General features: G+C 41.3%; 2 long non-coding RNA genes across 2 annotated transcripts; one reads left to right on the forward strand and one right to left on the reverse strand.

The window, feature by feature from the left end:
- Window positions 1–8310: 8310 nt before the first annotated feature.
- LOC122626836 lies at window positions 8311–10150 on the reverse strand. Its single transcript, XR_006326746.1, has 2 exons — window positions 8621–10150; window positions 8311–8537 (listed from the first exon to the last, which is right to left on the reverse strand). It is a non-coding gene; the product is annotated as an uncharacterized LOC122626836 (long non-coding RNA).
- On the forward strand, window positions 9786–10382 carry LOC122626838. Its single transcript, XR_006326748.1, has 2 exons — window positions 9786–9880; window positions 10221–10382. It is a non-coding gene; the product is annotated as an uncharacterized LOC122626838 (long non-coding RNA).
- The last annotated feature ends 8410 nt before the right edge of the window (window positions 10383–18792 follow it).

An 18792-nucleotide genomic window follows, 5' to 3' on the forward strand; every position in this document is an offset into this window, starting at 1 on the left:
GTTTATAGTTATCGATGTTTATGTTGCGAGCTGTGTGGCAGGGCGGAAACTCCGCCCTGGGAAAAGCCTGAGCTAGTGGCACTGCCACAAATATGAAAACAAACAGTTCGTAACAACATCTTTAAAGCGGAAGGCAGGTGCAGGTTACTAAGCCCGATTTCTTCTGTGAAAGCAGTCAAATATTTACAATTGAATTCGTATTAAATTTATGCCTCTCAAATTGTTGTCTAGTAAAAAAAATTACAGTTTCTATAAAACGCAATGACATAACAGAACAATGTATATCCAACCACAACGTAATTATTGACATTGAGCAATAAAAAAATGTTTTTTAAAGAAAATTTTTGCATATATCGATCAATGATAATTTTTCAAAATTTAACTAATGCTTAGTGTAATTACTCGATTAGTTAAAAAAGGTATATCGGGTAGAAAGAAGGGCTCCCATGTGAAGGTAGTAGTTGAAGGTAGTTACATAGGCTCTGTTTGTATTGGGTAACACGAGCTCTTATCTATCTAAAAATGGCTTAAGTTCATTTTTTTGTACTGGTTACTGGTCGAATAAAAGGGCTGTCTTATATTTTGAATACATATTTAAAATTTTGTATACCCGTATATATTGGATTCGTTGCAAAGTATGTTACTAGAACGAAGTGTTTTCCCCACTAAAGTACATATGTATATGTATTCTTGATCGGGATCAAAAGCCGAGTCGATTTGGCCATGTCTGTCCGTCCGTATGAACGCCGAGATCTTAGGAACTATAATAGCTAGAAGTTGAGATTAAGCATGCAGACTCCAGATTTGGAAAATGTTTTGATATTTTTTAATTTTTGTATATGTCTTGTAAATTTCTATCGATTTGCCAAAAACTGTTTGTCACATCCAATCTACCGCATACAAACCGCACAAAACTGCCACGTCCACAGTTTTGAAAAAAAGTTGAAATTTTTCAATTGTCTTTTTTGGTTTGAAAATTTAAAATATTTTTACCAAATTGTCGGGTCTTGCAACTGCCAGCAATTACTAAGCTTGTTAAATGTAAAAACATACCAACCTTGGAGACAATCAAACTCGTTGGTACCTAAGCCGTGCGATAACCTTTCGTTATCTATGCTAACCCCTTGCGCTCTCTTGTTCTTTTTCTCTCCGGCGTGCTCTCTTTGACTTCACGTTATGCAATAATTCATACTCGCCTTCGTAACTTATTCATATTTCTTTCAAACTAGAAAATAAAAGAATAATTTAAAATCGCTACAATAATAAATCATCGTTTTATTTAGCAAAAAAACAGATAATAAAAAAGCTTAATAGCTCAACATTTGGTGATTTGGGCATAAACAATATACAATAAAGCTTAAACTTAATTATATCGCTTTTGTTGTTAAGTGCGTTGTTGAAACAACATTTGTTTGCAATATTCAAAAAAGAGACAAGGGCAAGATTGCATATACATAATGAGTTATATTTGTGCGCGTGTATAGAAAAATAACGGAAGCGGACGCTAATTCTCTTTGCGCTCATCTATCGTTTGAACCGAGTTTCGGATTGCAGTATTTGCCTTTTTGTTCTTGTTGGAGTTTTGCAGTTATCGAGAGTATCGATAAGTATCGCGATAGGGCGATGGTTTCGGTGGCGCTCGGTGGGAATCCGGTTAGGCGATCCGGCCGTTTGAATAATCCCGGTTCGCTGGAAGTCGACAAAAAAACATCTTACTTGGAGCAAGACCGCCAACCTCGCCGCCAAAGAATTCATCCATATTGGGAAAACTTACCCGCCCGACAGGGCTTACGGAGTAGGATCTCAATCCACAATCTTCCCTGGAACGATCCCGATACCGCCGGTGAGTCCGTTCCAAGCCTACTACCTACTGAGCGCAGGGAGAGCAATGTTCATTGGACTCGCTTGACTCCGGCACAATTCTTGGCTATTCCGTGAGTCGTCGACCGCTGCAATTTCCTTCGACAGTCGTCAACTGCAGTCCTGGCGCTAAAATTGAAAACTAAATTAGGCTTATTTTTATTATTAATACTTTGTTCAACATACCGCGATCTTTGTTAATCAATCCGGAGTCAAACGCGAGTCCGAATTGTTGTCGTCGTGCCGTTCTATTGCCGCTAAATTTGGGTCGCGAGAATTCAGTTAGTCCGACAGGGATATATAACACATACTCACGTTTGATTCGCACGTCCCTTCTTGTCCCTTGGAGCTCCTCAAGATTAGGTGACCCTATACGTATGTAAATACGTCCGTTTCAGTGCCGTCATTAAAAGCACCGCCAATTGCGGGCCAAGTTTCCGCGGTGTCTTGTAAATCTCGAAGGCTTCCTAGACTTGTCGCTTTGACCGTTTCAGCCTGATGAGGTATTGATAAGTAAATTTAAATGATGTTAGCATTAGTATAATTATGTTTATGTTCATTAAAAAGGGAGAGCTTACCGGAATGGTTGAGTGAGTGTTCACTGTGGGGGAGATGGAGCCGTCGTTGTCGTCTGGAGTGACCCCGACGTATAAATAATGGGTGATGTCCGTTAAATCGTCCGGGCATCCTAGGTTTGGTGGGCACGCATGGCCAAAGCATCTGCGGCCAAAAAAACTTAAAGTTCTCGTCAATTTGTAAGATTTAATGCCTTCGTTGTGTAGAGTTGTGAGACGTTTATAGTTATCGATGTTTATGTTGCGAGCTGTGTGGCAGGGCGGAAACTCCGCCCTGGGAAAAGCCTGAGCTAGCGGCACTGCCACAAATATGAAAATAAACAGTTCGTAACAACATCTTTAAAGCGGAAGGCGGCTGCAATTTTCAATAGAAAATTCCGAGCTCGAGGAACTTGGTTTGGACGAAATTGAAAGTAATCTGAGTGAAAATTTTTATGACTTTCTCGTAACGCTTAAATCCTCAGTTCGGGGGGAGATTTCAAAGCGCACCTTGCAAATGCACTCCCACTCATCCTTGACGGACATCATTTCTCAGTGTGATTGTGTCCACTCCGGCATAGGGCACAGACTCTGCCCCTCTTGAGCTCCTAAGATTCGCTGGGGGCTACGCTAATTGGCTAGACTTTTATTTTATGCTTACTACCATCATAGATAGCCATCCGGATCTCACAAATATAGAGAAGCTAGATCATCTACTATCTTGTTGCGGGACTCTGGGTTGGAAACCATTCGCTTGGTGAAAACAAATAGGTTGATGCATAATCGTCCATGTACTTCAAAAACTGAAAGCTGCAAAATGGGAGGAGCGTTTGGAGGACCCAGTCTTAAAAAAATTAAATTCCAACGTGGGAAGCCATGGCATCGTTTCCGGAGCAGCACTGCAGGACGTTGGAGAATATGGATTTCGCCATGCATTTCGCCATATTCTCCAGGCAATTAGGTGGGAAGTAATAGAAGTTATGATTTGTATAGGCCCGCCATTCAACTCCGGCAATTTTCAATCTCCTTCACCTTGGAGACTTGCCCTCGCCTTCATCTCAAGAAAGATCTCAGGTTACAGAAACGCTTGCATCTGACTCACCAAATCACACTATAAAAACATCCTGTATTGCTGTCACCGTATTAAGGGGGTCTTCTACCTTCGCGGTTTAAAAAAATCGTTTTTTTTTTTCATATTTCTAAAGTAGACATAACTAAAAACATGCCCGTGAAGGATTTGATCGAAAACATGCTGTACGGTCCTGGCAAAGCTGATTAAATTGGTACGTTTTGCCATTATGTAATTGTAACATTTATCTTTAAACGCGTTTTCCCGAAAGTAGTGTTTTTCAAAAGTTTTGGCACCATTTTGACGAAACCATAGAAGATATTCTAGATTTGTAAAGCGTTACTTATTCACAAAACATCTCGCTAGGTCTACCCACAAGCTTTTTTTTCAATTTTTTACAGTCATTTTTAGATTGAAACACATGGTCAAAAAATGAAACTTTTTTTCAACTCGCTGCCATTTTGTGAAATTTGCAAATATAAAAAAAATGCTTGTGTCTAGACCTAATCGACGTTCTTAAAATTAAGTTAAAAAAAATTTCTTGTTGTTTACAGGTTCTGAAGCTGAGATTTCTTGCCAGCCGTTTGACTCTGTCGCAACGACGCGCCAATGGCAAATGTTATGATAAATTCATGTGGTTTTTTAGTTTTTTTCAAGTTTAAGCATTAATTAATAAAATAAAAAAAAATTTGTTCGGATATCATTTGTAGTTTTTTTGCAATCTATCCTTGAAAAAAAGGCCCCAAATTTGAGCGCGAAAGTAGAAGACCCCCTTAATAAAAGAACAGTTCAGGAACAGAAAAAACAAAACCTGCTAAACGCATGGTAAAAGCAAGGCTACGGGCCATAAATTTCATAACTTCAACATGGACGATCTTGTGAAATAAACGGAGGCAAAAACCTTTCTAAAAATGTTTTCTAGTAAATAACTGTATTCTTTAAATTTGTGTATATCAATACGTAAATAATAAAACAATAATAATTATAGGGTTATTTATGTGAGAATAGTTTGTTACATATACATTATAACTTAAGGTTTCATTTTCATTCCTTTTATTTTTGCGTCCCAATGCTTATCGTTAAAGTGGGACTAGCTAAAATAAGAAATTCTCTTAGATCTGTTGGAGAAGCTGTTGAGTTTTCCACTGGCTGGAGAAACGGCAAGGAAATGACAATAATATTATTCAGTATGTTTTTATACCCTTTACTCGTTTAGTTAAAGGGTATACTATATTCGTTGAAATGTATGTAACAGGCATAAGGAAGCGTTTCCGACCATATAATATATATATTCCTGATCAGGATCATCTGACCATGTCAGTTCGTCTGTCCGTCTGTTTGTTGCTGCGTCTGCCTATGGAGTGTGTAAGTTAACAACTAATAGAGCGCTCAATATATTTGAGTCATCAGCAACATAGTTTACGTTTATAATGCCCTAGCAACTAAGTAGCTTCATACAAATAATGCTGATGCGCCCCAACTGAGTTCAGCACTCCGCGCTAAGAACGGTCAGCAGCGGCAATCGGACACCCAGTATCCGGGGTACCGAATTGCGCTGCATAAATGCTGAGTCGGCTTGCCGACCATGGGTTTTAGCGTGATGCATTGGAGCTAGGGTAAATTCATATTTTCCCGACTCTTCGTATTCGGTTTTAAGCTAGGCCGTAAAATACCATTTCTTTATATTGAACATTCTCGCTAAGCCAAAAGGCCAACGATCGACCAAGGGGCCAAAGTCACGTCCTCCATCCTAATCTCTGTAAGATGTCACCACTCTCTGGCTTAACAGCCGGACACCGAGGACTCTGGAAGAAGAACCACCAGCATCTGGAGTCGCAGAAGACATCCGGACGGGAGGAAGAAGCTAATTGGCGACGTGGGGCTTAAAAATGTGGTGCCGGTCGATTCCCCTTTCACAGTTAGTTTCATTCATGGTTCTAACAGAGTTCACCAGAAATTTTTAATGAATATTTTTGGAAAAACATCTCCGTTCTTTCTTTTAGACGAGCTGACACCATTCGATGGTATTATAGGATTTGACTTCTTAGCTCAGGTGGGAGCAAAACTCGACGCAGAAAAAGGTACAATAAATTATGGTTCTGTTTCTGAAAAGCTTCAGCATCATAATTGCGACAATGTAAATCTTACTAACGTAAATGACATCGCCGTACCGGAACTTGTAAAAGTTCAATTCCGAAACATGATCGCAAACAGATCTAAGGCATATTCAGCCTCCAACGAGGCACTGCCGTTTAACAATACTGGTGTTGCCACAAATTGCACAAGCGATGGTAAGCCGGTATATTCCAAATTATACCCGCTTCCCATGGGTGTATCTGAGTTTGTTAAGCGAGAAATCGCAGACTTACTGCAGAAAGGCATTATTAAAACCTCAGGGTCACCGTACAACAATCCAACATGGGTTGTGGACAAAAAAGGCCATGATGAGCTGGGGAACAAAAATAAGCGTTTGGTTATAGACTTTAGGAAGCTTAACGAAAAAACCATCGCTGATAAGTTCCCAATGCCAAACATCCCCATGATACTGGCAAACTTAGGAAAAGCCAAGTACTTTACAACGTTAGATTTGAAGTCCGGCTACCACCAGATATACTTGGCCGAGCATGACCGTGAGAAGACCTCTTTTTCGATTAACGGTGGAAAGTATAAATTTTGTCGATTACCGTTCGGGTTGAAGAATTCAGGAAGCATCTTCCAAAGAGCGATCGACGACGTCTTACGGGAACAAATTGGCAAATCGTGCTATGTTTATGTAGATGACGTCATTATTTTTTCTGAAAATAAAGACGACCTAGTTAGGCATATAGATTGGGTTTTAAAAAGCCTGTGCGATGCCAACATGAAGGTATCCAAGGTATCCAAATCTGGAATTTATTGTCACCAATGGAGGTGCAAAAACCGACCCAGAAAAAGTAAAAGCCATGAAGGAATACCCAGAACAGTTATTACCGTTGCTTCGTTAAAGACTTTGCGGCGATCGCGAGGCTTTTGACAAGCTTGTTGAAAGGAGAAAACGGCTCTATCAGCAAGCACACGTCCAAAAAACTCCTATTGATTTCGGTGGCTGAGATATGTCTTGGCTTTAGTCAAGTTACAACACTACCTATACGGCACTCGCGATATTAACATTTATACGGACCATCAGCCGCTGACAATCGCGGTGTTCGATCGGAATCCAAATCCGAAAATAAAAAGGTGGAAAGCGTATATTGATGATCATAACGCAAAAATCCACTACAAACCGGGTAAAGACAAACATGTGGCTGACGCTCTTTCCAGGCAGAACATTAATGCCCTACAAAATGAACCTCAGTCAGACGCTGCGACTATTCAAAGCGAACTGTCACTGACCTACACGGTCGAAGCGACAGACCAACCAGTAAACTGCTTCAGAAATCAAATTGTTATAGACGAAGCACGTTTCCGACTAAAGCGAAGCTTGGTGTTGTTTCGTAGTAAAACTCGTCACCTAATCAATTTCGCCGACGGTCGTGAACCCCGAAGTCGTAAATGCGATACACTGCGATCTGCCCACCCTGGCAACTTTTCAACATGATTTAATTGCTCATTTACCGGCTACCAAGTTTCGATACTGTAAGAATATTGTGATAGACGTAACCAATAGAAACGAGCAGTTGGAAATTATCACGACAGAACACAATCGTGCACACAGGGCGGCTCAGGAGAATACCAAGCAAGTCCTTTATAAGTACTATTTCCCCAAAATGAGCAGCATAGCAAAAGAAGTGGTTGAAAATTGCAAAATATGCACCAAAGCCAAATATGACAGGCACCCTAGGAAACAGGAGCTCGGGGAAACCCCCATACCAAGCTATACCGGCGAAATGTTGCACATTGATATCTTCTCAACTAATAAGAGGCAATTCTTAACATACGTTCACAAGTTCTCGAAGTTTGCAATAGTGCAACCAGTGCTGTCCAGAACAATAGTGGACGTCACAGGGCTCCTGATTCAACTCGTAAATTTGATCCCCAAAATAAGAACGATATATTGCGACAATGAAGCCGCCTTCAATTCGGAAACTATCACCTCGTTACTTAAAAACAGCTACCACATTGATATTGTAAACGACGCCCGGCTGCATAGCTTGTCAAACGGTAAAGTGGAACGACAGCATTTTGACAAAAATAGCCAGGTGTCTCAAGTTAGTCAAAAAAATCAGCGATACGACAGAACTAATCTTGAGGGCAACGATGAAATATAATAAGACCCTACATTCTGTCACTCAGGAGAAAACGGTCGAGATCCCCCACACGGGTTCCGATGGTCGCTGCCTATGCATTAAAGACCGGTGGATAAAGGCCCAGCAAAACAACATCGAAAGCTGCAACCCAGATAGGCAAAACCGTGTTTTTGAGGTAGGAGACGAGGTCTCCTAAGACAGATCATCTTAGAAACTTGTTGTCCTTTCTAAAAAATACACCACCGAATTGCGAGAAGTTTAGTCTTCTTGGGTACAGCTCTTAAGGTAGTTGCGGGAACTCCTGACGCCTCAGATTTCCTAAAAATCAGAATGACAGCAGCTCAGCTAGTGGACTCAAACTCCAGGCAGATTAACATAAACTCCGAAACTCAAAAACATATAAACAAGCTAACCGACACCATTAACAAAATTATTAAAGCGGGAAGTAACGATTTGGTTGACACCCCGCATCTGTACGAGGCACTACTAGCGAGGAATAGAATGCTGACAACAGAGATACAAAATTTAATTCTCACTGTAACATTGGCTAAAGCTAACATAGTAAATCCCACTATCCTTGATTATGCCGATCTGAAATCACTTATTGAACAAGACACCCCAATAGTTAGTTTATTAGAAGCCTCTAAAATTAGGGTTCTTCCGTCCGATAACATTATCCATATACTAATAGCCTATCCTAGAGTCAAGGTCAGTAAATACGTCCGTTTCAGTGCCGTCATTAAAAGCACCGCCAATTGCGGGCCAAGTTTCCGCGGTGTCTTGTAAATCTCGAAGGCTTCCTAGACTTGTCGCTTTGACCGTTTCAGCCTGATGAGGTATTGATAAGTAAATTTAAATGATGTTAGCATTAGTATAATTATGTTTATGTTCATTAAAAAGGGAGAGCTTACCGGAATGGTTGAGTGAGTGTTCACTGTGGGGGAGATGGAGCCGTCGTTGTCGTCTGGAGTGACCCCGACGTATAAATAATGGGTGATGTCCGTTAAATCGTCCGGGCATCCTAGGTTTGGTGGGCACGCATGGCCAAAGCATCTGCGGCCAAAAAAACTTAAAGTTCTCGTCAATTTGTAAGATTTAATGCCTTCGTTGTGTAGAGTTGTGAGACGTTTATAGTTATCGATGTTTATGTTGCGAGCTGTGTGGCAGGGCGGAAACTCCGCCCTGGGAAAAGCCTGAGCTAGCGGCACTGCCACAAATATGAAAATAAACAGTTCGTAACAACATCTTTAAAGCGGAAGGCGGCTGCAATTTTCAATAGAAAATTCCGAGCTCGAGGAACTTGGTTTGGACGAAATTGAAAGTAATCTGAGTGAAAATTTTTATGACTTTCTCGTAACGCTTAAATCCTCAGTTCGGGGGGAGATTTCAAAGCGCACCTTGCAAATGCACTCCCACTCATCCTTGACGGACATCATTTCTCAGTGTGATTGTGTCCACTCCGGCATAGGGCACAGACTCTGCCCCCTCTTGAGCTCCTAAGATTCGCTGGGGGCTACGCTAATTGGCTAGACTTTTATTTTATGCTTACTACCATCATAGATAGCCATCCGGATCTCACAAATATAGAGAAGCTAGATCATCTACTATCTTGTTGCGGGACTCTGGGTTGGAAACCATTCGCTTGGTGAAAACAAATAGGTTGATGCATAATCGTCCATGTACTTCAAAAACTGAAAGCTGCAAAATGGGAGGAGCGTTTGGAGGACCCAGTCTTAAAAAAATTAAATTCCAACGTGGGAAGCCATGGCATCGTTTCCGGAGCAGCACTGCAGGACGTTGGAGAATATGGATTTCGCCATGCATTTCGCCATATTCTCCAGGCAATTAGGTGGGAAGTAATAGAACTTATGATTTGTATAGGCCCGCCATTCAACTCCGGCAATTTTCAATCTCCTTCACCTTGGAGACTTGCCCTCGCCTTCATCTCAAGAAAGATCTCAGGTTACAGAAACGCTTGCATCTGACTCACCAAATCACACTATAAAAACATCCTGTATTGCTGTCACCGTATTAAGGGGGTCTTCTACCTTCGCGGTTTGAAAAAATCGTTTTTTTTTTTCATATTTCTAAAGTAGACATAACTAAAAACATGCCCGTGAAGGATTTGATCGAAAACATGCTGTACGGTCCTGGCAAAGCTGATTAAATTGGTACGTTTTGCCATTATGTAATTGTAACATTTATCTTTAAACGCGTTTTCCCGAAAGTAGTGTTTTTCAAAAGTTTTGGCACCATTTTGACGAAACCATAGAAGATATTCTAGATTTGTAAAGCGTTACTTATTCACAAAACATCTCGCTAGGTCTACCCACAAGCTTTTTTTTCAATTTTTTACAGTCATTTTTAGATTGAAACACATGGTCAAAAAATGAAACTTTTTTTCAACTCGCTGCCATTTTGTGAAATTTGCAAATATAAAAAAAATGCTTGTGTCTAGACCTAATCGACGTTCTTAAAATTAAGTTAAAAAAAATTTCTTGTTGTTTACAGGTTCTGAAGCTGAGATTTCTTGCCAGCCGTTTGACTCTGTCGCGCCGGCAGTGGTTTATTCAACGACGCGCCAATGGCAAATGTTATGATAAATTCATGTGGTTTTTTAGTTTTTTTCAAGTTTAAGCATTAATTAATAAAATAAAAAAAAATTTGTTCGGATATCATTTGTAGTTTTTTTGCAATCTATCCTTGAAATTTGAGCGCGAAAGTAGAAGACCCCCTTAATAAAAGAACAGTTCAGGAACAGAAAAAACAAAACCTGCTAAACGCATGGTACCGAATTGCGCTGCATAAATGCTGAGTCGGCTTGCCGACCATGGGTTTTAGCGTGATGCATTGGAGCTGGGGTAAATTCATATTTTCCCGACTCTTCGTATTCGGTTTTAAGCTAGGCCGTAAAATACCATTTCTTTATATTGAACATTCTCGCTAAGCCAAAAGGCCAACGATCGACCAAGGGGCCAAAGTCACGTCCTCCATCCTAATCTCTGTAAGATGTCACCACTCTCTGGCTTAACAGCCGGACACCGAGGACTCTGGAAGAAGAACCACCAGCATCTGGAGTCGCAGAAGACATCCGGACGGGAGGAAGAAGCTAATTGGCGACGTGGGGCTTAAAAATGTGGTGCCGGTCATTCATGGTTCTAACAGAGTTCACCAGAAATTTTTAATGAATATTTTTGGAAAAACATCTCCGTTCTTTCTTTTAGACGAGCTGACACCATTCGATGGTATTATAGGATTTGACTTCTTAGCTCAGGTGGGAGCAAAACTCGACGCAGAAAAAGGTACAATAAATTATGGTTCTGTTTCTGAAAAGCTTCAGCATCATAATTGCGACAATGTAAATCTTACTAACGTAAATGACATCGCCGTACCGGAACTTGTAAAAGTTCAATTCCGAAACATGATCGCAAACAGATCTAAGGCATATTCAGCCTCCAACGAGGCACTGCCGTTTAACAATACTGGTGTTGCCACAAATTGCACAAGCGATGGTAAGCCGGTATATTCCAAATTATACCCGCTTCCCATGGGTGTATCTGAGTTTGTTAAGCGAGAAATCGCAGACTTACTGCAGAAAGGCATTATTAAAACCTCAGGGTCACCGTACAACAATCCAACATGGGTTGTGGACAAAAAAGGCCATGATGAGCTGGGGAACAAAAATAAGCGTTTGGTTATAGACTTTAGGAAGCTTAACGAAAAAACCATCGCTGATAAGTTCCCAATGCCAAACATCCCCATGATACTGGCAAACTTAGGAAAAGCCAAGTACTTTACAACGTTAGATTTGAAGTCCGGCTACCACCAGATATACTTGGCCGAGCATGACCGTGAGAAGACCTCTTTTTCGATTAACGGTGGAAAGTATAAATTTTGTCGATTACCGTTCGGGTTGAAGAATGCAGGAAGCATCTTCCAAAGAGCGATCGACGACGTCTTACGGGAACAAATTGGCAAATCGTGCTATGTTTATGTAGATGACGTCATTATTTTTTCTGAAAATAAAGACGACCTAGTTAGGCATATAGATTGGGTTTTAAAAAGCCTGTGCGATGCCAACATGAAGGTATCCAAGGTATCCAAATCTGGAATTTATTGTCACCAATGGAGGTGCAAAAACCGACCCAGAAAAAGTAAAGTCCATGAAGGAATACCCAGAACAGTTATTACCGTTGCTTCGTTAAAGACTTTGCGGCGATCGCGAGGCTTTTGACAAGCTTGTTGAAAGGAGAAAACGGCTCTATCAGCAAGCACATGTCCAAAAAACTCCTATTGATTTCGGTGGCTGAGATATGTCTTGGCTTTAGTCAAGTTACAACACTACCTATACGGCACTCGCGATATTAACATTTATACGGACCATCAGCCGCTGACAATCGCGGTGTTCGATCGGAATCCAAATCCGAAAATAAAAAGGTGGAAAGCGTATATTGATGATCATAACGCAAAAATCCACTACAAACCGGGTAAAGACAAACATGTGGCTGACGCTCTTTCCAGGCAGAACATTAATGCCCTACAAAATGAACCTCAGTCAGACGCTGCGACTATTCAAAGCGAACTGTCACTGACCTACACGGTCGAAGCGACAGACCAACCAGTAAACTGCTTCAGAAATCAAATTGTTATAGACGAAGCACGTTTCCGACTAAAGCGAAGCTTGGTGTTGTTTCGTAGTAAAACTCGTCACCTAATCAATTTCGCCGACGGTCGTGAACCCCGAAGTCGTAAATGCGATACACTGCGATCTGCCCACCCTGGCAACTTTTCAACATGATTTAATTGCTCATTTACCGGCTACCAAGTTTCGATACTGTAAGAATATTGTGATAGACGTAACCAATAGAAACGAGCAGTTGGAAATTATCACGACAGAACACAATCGTGCACACAGGGCGGCTCAGGAGAATACCAAGCAAGTCCTTTATAAGTACTATTTCCCCAAAATGAGCAGCATAGCAAAAGAAGTGGTTGAAAATTGCAAAATATGCACCAAAGCCAAATATGACAGGCACCCTAGGAAACAGGAGCTCGGGGAAACCCCCATACCAAGCTATACCGGCGAAATGTTGCACATTGATATCTTCTCAACTAATAAGAGGCAATTCTTAACATACGTTCACAAGTTCTCGAAGTTTGCAATAGTGCAACCAGTGCTGTCCAGAACAATAGTGGACGTCACAGGGCTCCTGATTCAACTCGTAAATTTGATCCCCAAAATAAGAACGATATATTGCGACAATGAAGCCGCCTTCAATTCGGAAACTATCACCTCGTTACTTAAAAACAGCTACCACATTGATATTGTAAACGACGCCCGGCTGCATAGCTTGTCAAACGGTAAAGTGGAACGACAGCATTTTGACAAAAATAGCCAGGTGTCTCAAGTTAGTCAAAAAAATCAGCGATACGACAGAACTAATCTTGAGGGCAACGATGAAATATAATAAGACCCTACATTCTGTCACTCAGGAGAAAACGGTCGAGATCCCCCACACGGGTTCCGATGGTCGCTGCCTATGCATTAAAGACCGGTGGATAAAGGCCCAGCAAAACAACATCGAAAGCTGCAACCCAGATAGGCAAAACCGTGTTTTTGAGGTAGGAGACGAGGTTTTTGTAAAAAACAATAAAAGGTTAGGAAAGCAACACCATTGGGCACAGAACAAAAAGTGCAGGCAGACCTGGCAACGTCTGTTTTTATTAAGGGGAGGGTGGTCCATTAGGACAACCTGAAATAAGATTCCCACTTTTAATTTGCTAATACCATATTCTTTAATAGTAAGCCAGATTTAAGTAAATACGCCGTAGTTTCATTTTACGTTTGGATTTCAGGTTCGCCTTCATAACGCTCATCACCCTGGCAGTGGCAAGTGCACGGATTACCGACTTTTCTCACGCCAAATACATTCCCTTCATAGATGGAGATGTACTGGTGTTTGAACATCGTGACTGCCTGAGGCACTCGAGCACCTATCTGAATTTATTAGCATGGTAGATGATACAGAAAAATTGTCCGAATCTTTTCCACAGTCGCATATGCGCAAATTATTAGATGTCGATACAGATCATCTTAGAAACTTGTTGTCCTTTCTAAAAAATACACCACCGAATTGCGAGAAGTTTAGACTTCTTGGGTACAGCTCTTAAGGTAGTTGCGGGAACTCCTGACGCCTCAGATTTCCTAAAAATCAGAATGACAGAAGCTCAGCTAGTGGACTCAAACTCCAGGCAGATTAACATAAACTCCGAAACTCAAAAACAGATAAACAAGCTAACCGACACCATTAACAAAATTATTAAAGCGGGAAGTAACGATTTGGTTGACACCCCGCATCTGTACGAGGCACTACTAGCGAGGAATAGAATGCTGACAACAGAGATACAAAATTTAATTCTCACTGTAACATTGGCTAAAGCTAACATAGTAAATCCCACTATCCTTGATTATGCCGATCTGAAATCACTTATTGAACAAGACACCCCAATAGTTAGTTTATTAGAAGCCTCTAAAATTAGGGTTCTTCCGTCCGATAACATTATCCATATACTAATAGCCTATCCTAGAGTCAAGGTCAGATGTAAAAAAGTCCTCGTGTATCCGGTATCACATTATCAAGTAATCCTACGACTCGAAGAAGACACTTTGGCAGAATGTGAAGAAGACACCTTTTCGGTCACCGAGTGCATGGAGACAACGCACAACAACTTCTGCGAGCGATTTCGACGCAAAACCTGCGCCCGCTCGCTTCACGCGGGAAACACAGCCCAGTGCCATACTCAATCCAGCCACCTGATGGCAGTAATGCCTATAGATGACGGCATCGTTATCATTAACGAGGCAACAGTCCGCGTCAGCACAGATGGCGGCCCAGAGGTGCTAGTCAAAGGAACGCATATGGTAACCTTTGAACGATCAGCTACCATCAACGGAAAAACAATAGACAAGCAGCTTGGCGTAGCAAGATCACCACTACTGAACATCGTCGGCCACGACCCGGTACTGAGCATGCCCTTGCTACACCGCATGAACAACGACAACTTGCGCTTTATCCAAGGGTTCAAGGACGAGGTTGACGCCGCAGGTTCCCCTAAACTTTGGTTCGTGGCTGGAGTAATCTTGAACGTTGGTCTGATTGGTTCACTCATCCTTTTTCTGGTATTAAGGAGAAAGCGAAATACAACAAACCATCGATAAGCTTAATATAACCGAGGTCGGTCATAATCTGAGGGGGGGAGTAGTTAACAGCTTATAGAGCGCTCAATATATTTCAGTCAGCAGCCACATAGTTTACGTTTATAATGCCCTAGCAACTAAGTAGCTTCATACAAATAATGCTGATGCGCCCCAACTGAGTTCAGAGCTCCGCGCTAAGAACGGTCAGCAGCGGCAATCGGACACCCAGTATCCGAGGTACCGAATTGCGCCGCATAAATGCTTAGTGGGCTTGTCGACCATGGGTTTATGGCGTAATGCATGGGTAAATTCATATTTTCTCGACTCTTCGTATTCAGTTTTATGCAAGCACTTTAAGAATAAAGAACAGCTACTCCGGCACTTGGCCGTAAAATACCATTTCTTTATATTGAACATTCTCGCTGAGCCAAAAGGCCAACGATCGACCAAGGGGGCAAAGTCACGCCCTCCATCCTTATCTCCGTAAGAAGTCACCGCTCTCTGGCTTAATAGACGGACACCGACGACTCTGGAAGAAGAACCACCAGCGTCTGGAGTCGCAGAAGACATCCGGCGGGAGGAAAAATGTAATTTGTATGCTGAATCTTGACGTTCATACGGGCGGACAAATGGACATGGTCAGATCGAAGCAGAAGCTGGAAATAAAAATACACTTGTTTTTTTAGAAAAAAAAAATAAAATTCATTCTGTAAATAACAAAATATTTTTGTCAGGTAGTTACAAAAATATTAAGTATACCCCATACTGGTAGAGTAAAAGAAGTTGTTAAAAAGTATATAAGCAGGTAGCTGAGGTCCATTACGACGTGGTACCGGCGTCAGAGCAGACGTGGGGTTGACATGTTGTTGTTTTTTACCAGGCGTTTGCCTTGGGGATCGCAGCCGTTAGCTACCGTGAGTCCGCATACGACGACAATCCATATCCCATGTGAAGGGCACCCAGCGACACGGTCCGCACCACTTAGGACGACGAGAGCGGCGAGACAGCAGAACGAAGCCGCTGAGCAGACCCTAGTCTGGGAACGGTGACGCTTCTCTAAGCCCACAGCCTTTCTTCTCGTCACCAACCGCGTGGCCGCGGCAGTACCAGGCGAGGTTCTAGATCCACGACGGGAGAGCGGACACATCACCGGAGAATCAAATCACAGTATAAGTCTAGTCAAGGATAAAGATTAAAGAAACGAGAACTGCAAAGTGTTGTTACTGGTAACCGGGTGATCACGTTTCAAAATAAATTTGGTGGGACGAACACACTAAATCTTCTGAGCTATCTGCACGTATCTCGTAGTGAGCAGACCTATAACATAAGTTCGTTACAATATTAATAGTCTTGCAAATTTCTATCTATGATTATAGCACTCTATTTTGATTTATTTGTTTTTGCATTCGATCTATAAAAAACATTTTGCCACGCTCACTGAAAAGCCCATAAGCCGAAAAAAAACCCCGCTCACTCTTTATAAAAAATTTATTGATTGCTTTATGTATACCGAAAATAGTCTTACCACACCCCTTCTTAGGCTCACAAACCACCCAAAACTGTCACGCCCACACTTTTTTTCTTATTACTTCTTTTTTATTTTGTAAGGATGGTATTTGCATGTTAAAAATGAGCCCTACTGGCCAGGAGTTGGATTTGAGAGGAGCGTAAATATGTAGGAAAATAGGGTGATGTGGGATGACCCGTTGCCAACCCAACTCACCCCACTAAAAGCGACCGCTACAGGTAGCAACAGGTAGCAGTTCTATTTGCTGACAAACAAATACTTGCTCACACGCTTCGACCGACCGAATTGCGCAGCGGGCTTAGACACGGCCAAAACGCTGATTGGCATATTTGACGCCGACTGAACCACTTCAACTGGGCTGGTTGAAATATCCTGGAGTTAGTAAAGATTAGACTGAGAACGGATGAAGAACTTTTAGCTGAATGCGACGACTTAACTTATGTATATGTATACGAAATATATGTACATATAAGAGCTCCGATCCGATGCATGCTCCGCTTAGGCCAAGTGAACTTTTAACCCACATAAGAAAATTCAAATAATACTACTAAATAAATACTAAACTAAATAAATATAAAAAGAAATACTAAAATAAATAGAAATAAAATACTTAATACTGAATATTAAAATTACGAGTGGATAACTCATTAAAATTTTTGAGTTAAAATGTTGGATGGAATTATGTCATTGATTTGATGTACATATATTTCAAAGCGCGGTGGTGTAAAAACTAAAATACAGAAAAAAATGTTTAGTGAAGTTGCATGTGTTTAGTCCATTGAAAACGATCGTATGGACAACACACAGGCGACTTGCTGTGCTACTCAATATGGTCACCGAAGAAGAAGAAGAAGCGAGCTGGCAATAAGCAACTCTTTAGAAGAGGAGCATCCCAATGGTTATAAATGGCCAGAATTCCGAGAATTGTTTACTCAACGATGTGATAGTGTAGAGACGCCGGCAGTCATTTTGTTAAACATGAACAATAGTGGCTCAAGAGCGAATAAGTGTTTGTCTGTGTATGCTACCAGACAAGTATCGGCATTGCTATCAAAGTGGAAAGAAATAAACAATGAAGAAATTGCGGTATCGGTCGTGCTGGGACATGTGGCTCAAATAAACCACCGATTGCAGCGTCGCATCAAACATCCAGACACGAAGCGAATTGCAACAACAAATGCGTGCCTTTGCTTTTGGTAAGCGCAATGACCAAAAATCGCCAGATTGTGCTAGTGTTCCACAACGTAAGTGGCAGAAATTATCATCACGCATGAAGTGTCACTATTGTGGCAAACCTGACCACCTGGACTGAACAGGCGAAAATGGCGAAAAGTAACCCTACACACAGCAACTCTACTCCAAAGAAGGATATGTCAACCAAAAAGTGTTACAAGTGTGGACAGCTGGGCCACATTGCAACAAGATGCACAACATCGTCAACCCAGGCAGAGAAACCCAGAAGGGAATTTTTATCAAATGGGTGAGCCCGTTCCATTCTTTTTTCATTCGGTTGCTGAGTGCTCCCAATTGAAAGAAAAATTAGCACATAAGTTCATGGGAAAAATAATTAATAATACTGTACTTATAAATGGTATAGTTGAAGGCTCCGTGACATGTACAATGCAAATTCCAGCTACTGTAAATATTTGTAATTTTTACCTTAGAACTTCTGTTCCATGTAATCATGAACAAATCATACTTCAATGATGTGTTGACTGGCCGTGAGTAACAATAAGTGCCAGCGAGTTTGTTTTATATAAAATTAATATCATCAATACACGGACTAGCATTGCCAATATTTTATTTATTTAACAAAATTATTTATTTATTTTATTTTATTTTAACAAATTAAGTTTAGAACTAAATTCTAAACCTAATATAAATTTAACGAGTGCTAGCTGCTTAGGCCTGATCGGTGCTTAAGCTTTCACCACAGGTGCATTGAGGATGTGTGGTCCCCTTTAGAAGGTGCTCGTGAGTTTGTTGTGTGTGTCCAATTCGAAGATACTGCCTGTGCGCCTTTTGGTTAATGTGGGGAGTGATAGTTTTCTGCAAGTTGTATTTAGTGTAGCGTATCTATGATCAAAAAGGGCCCATCGTGCGAGTTTGTCTCTCTTTGTCCATGTGGCGATGAGATTTTTGATGTCCTTTGAGTTGGTTGGCGTAAACAGGTGTGTAGGTGTGCTATGTATTTGGCTTGCAGCCTTATCGTCGTTTTCGTTACCTGGGATTCCCATGTGGGAATGGGTCCAGAATAGTGTGATTTTTGTATAGTTTTTGGAAATTATTTTTTGTATGTCTTTGATGGATATATCGTTGTGTTCTGGGTTTAGAATGGTTGATAAGGCTGATTGGCT

Source organism: Drosophila teissieri, chromosome 2L, assembly GCF_016746235.2.
Source record: "Drosophila teissieri strain GT53w chromosome 2L, Prin_Dtei_1.1, whole genome shotgun sequence".
In the NCBI taxonomy this organism is placed as follows: Eukaryota; Metazoa; Arthropoda; class Insecta; order Diptera; family Drosophilidae; genus Drosophila; species Drosophila teissieri.